The sequence below is a fragment of the Zeus faber genome (assembly GCF_960531495.2).
Source record: "Zeus faber genome assembly, chromosome: 19".
Lineage (NCBI taxonomy): Eukaryota > Metazoa > Chordata > Actinopteri > Zeiformes > Zeidae > Zeus > Zeus faber.
The window spans coordinates 15,895,892-15,898,391 of record NC_137206.1 but is presented as its reverse complement, the minus strand read 5'-3'; the positions used below and the strand labels follow the sequence as shown (position 1 = coordinate 15,898,391).

At 49.3% G+C, this 2,500-nt stretch overlaps 1 protein-coding gene across 1 annotated transcript in view; it reads left to right on the top strand.

Annotated features, from left to right (window-relative positions):
• Positions 1-2,500, top strand: part of sema5a (sema domain, seven thrombospondin repeats (type 1 and type 1-like), transmembrane domain (TM) and short cytoplasmic domain, (semaphorin) 5A) — a 136,960-nt gene that overhangs the window by 89,277 nt on the left and 45,183 nt on the right. The gene's annotated exons all lie outside the window — the stretch shown is intronic.

Genomic DNA, 2,500 nt, shown 5'->3' with positions numbered 1-2,500 from the left:
CAAAGCACCTTTTTGTTTGCCGATTAAGAGGTCTCAGTGAATAAATGTGAACACAAACAAGTAATTCGAGTCATCCTGTCTCAAGTCAAGGCAAGTCACGAGTCTTTAAGTGTCATGTCCAAGTCGAGTCTCAAGTCATTTATTTTCCGTCAAGTCAACTTGCAAGTCATCAAAACCGTGACCGGAGTCACAATGACTCCAGTCCACATCTCTGTAAACAAGTCCTCATTACCCAGAGGTAGATTTGCGTGAATCTGCACTCTCGATCAGGCAGTTTTTCAGGATGCGAACTTTAGGAGACTGTGGCAGTTTCGCCTCCCACGCACCACCCAAGTGGCGTTTTCAGGGACCTCCGGCACAGAGACACAGAAGACGTGGTTGTAGATACCAGTTTATTGTAGTGGGATTGTAGTGTACTGGAGTGGGCCAGTTGGAATAAGCCCAGGAGCAGATAGAGATGTGTCATGACACGCGCTCCTCTCCTGAGTGAGTGTGAGGATGGTGGTTTTACCTGTTGCTCGTTAGACCAACCAACGAGCAACAGGTATGCAGCCACTCTGATCCTGGATCCACCAATTACCCAGATCCAGGTCAGGTGTGGCCGCTCAAACCACACCATCCCCACACCACATAACCCCGATACCAAACTGAGGCCAGGGAGAATACCTGTCCGAACCCTTCCCCCACCCATCCACCAAGCAGAGAACAAAAAGAAAGAAAAAAAAAGCCTAAAACAGACTCTGAAACAGGGTTTCCATAACTTAAACCAACAAATATCCCCCAAAAAATTAACTGATCCCTCTGGTGTGGTGTGTGGATGGGATGGTTTGAGCAGCCACACCTGTCCTGCATCTAGGTGATTGGGTCAGGGTGGCTGCATACCAGTTGCTTATTGGTTGGGATAACGAGTGGCAGGTTGCTGGATGGTCCCGGCGGTGGCTGCTGGGCAGAGGAGCTAGCTGCAGGCGGCAGCTGGTGGCTGCTGAGGCTGGTTCTCCCCCAGTCCTCTGCCGGACACCCTGGGTGCTGCCATTAGGGAGAGGGTTGGTGCTGGGGCTGCCCGTTAACCCGCTGGTGGCTCCAGGGCATCTTCGTATGGCCCCTCTGTGTCCCTTCCCTGAGCACCAAGAGTCCCTGTTCAGGTGCCAGTGTGGCAGTTTTGCCTACCACGCACCACTCAAGTGGCGATTTCACACCCTCCCCACAACAACACAGAGGCTTAATCACAGTTGCTGTTTATGACCAGAATTGTGAGTTTTTAGGCAGAGACCGGCTCTGCACTCCACCAACCTTTTGTCAATCGCCATCTGGCACGGACGTCTGGATGGAAACAACTACAAATTTAAGAATGTACGTTTATTTTTTTCCCCCTCGGCTCCCAATTGAACGGACCCCATTGTTGGTAACGCATAGGCTCTCATCTTGTTTTTTTAAAGGACAATACAACAGAGGAGTCAGCATCCGTAATTCAAAAGCCTTCCTCAAATAAGACGTTATTTCCCCTATGATAGGCGTGGAAGAGTGCTTTTTCGTCTGCCTTGCAAATTGATTTATCTCGGTCTGTAGTGCAATATAACAGCTCCATTCTTGCAGCTTCCCGGTCCCCTATTCTCTCATTTTATAAATTGATATTACAATGTTCTCTGTACCGCCAGTTATGTGTTATGGAAACGTGTTAATGGCTTAATAAAAAGACTCAATGAGCCTCATCTTTCTCATTGCTTGCTCTTCTAGGTGTCAATTTGAAGCCAATGTCCTCTATCACCAGAGTGCGATGGGGGGGCGTGCTATATCTGCCTCCGTCAACGAGGACAAGAGCAGAGGGGATAACTTCTTCTCTTTGTGTGAAATTTGACGTCGCATTCTTTCTTTCCCCTAATCAGCCCGAATCATGCCACGGCCGCACGCCTCATATAACCTGCGATTTTGAATCTCACTCTGGTGCTTTTTCAATTTCTACCTCGCCCGCCCAGGACACCGCTTGTAATTCATCGCCGCCGTGATATACAGGCCCTCCAAGGTTCCCTAATCTTTTTCCTTCACAGCGAATACGTCTCCCGAAGTGGGAGCTGTTATTTCCTCATATTTTTTGTCTCGGCTCTTCGCTTTGACGTCGTGCCTTGTTCCCCCCTTCGCGGTTCTCCCTTTTCACTATTTCTGAATATTCCCATATCTCACGTCAGTGTTCATAAATAATCTCCGGCTTTTACAAGGCATTCACCTCCCCCCTGACTCAACCATTGTGGAAGTGCCGCGGCTGATGTAATACAGTTTTTTGGGGGTTTTTTTCCCCCTCTATTTGAGGCAAATCGATTCTAGCTCTCGCGTCTGACATTGAGCTCGGCTTTCCTCCACGAGCTCCTCGTTTCTGCGAGGATCTGGGTGGGAATTATGCAATAAATAAAGACGGTCGCAGCAATAACGCAGTTATTCTGAAGAGATACTCTGTTCGAGCGCCGGGTGTCACATTCCCCCTCCCCCGCCCCCCCCCCATGTGTCG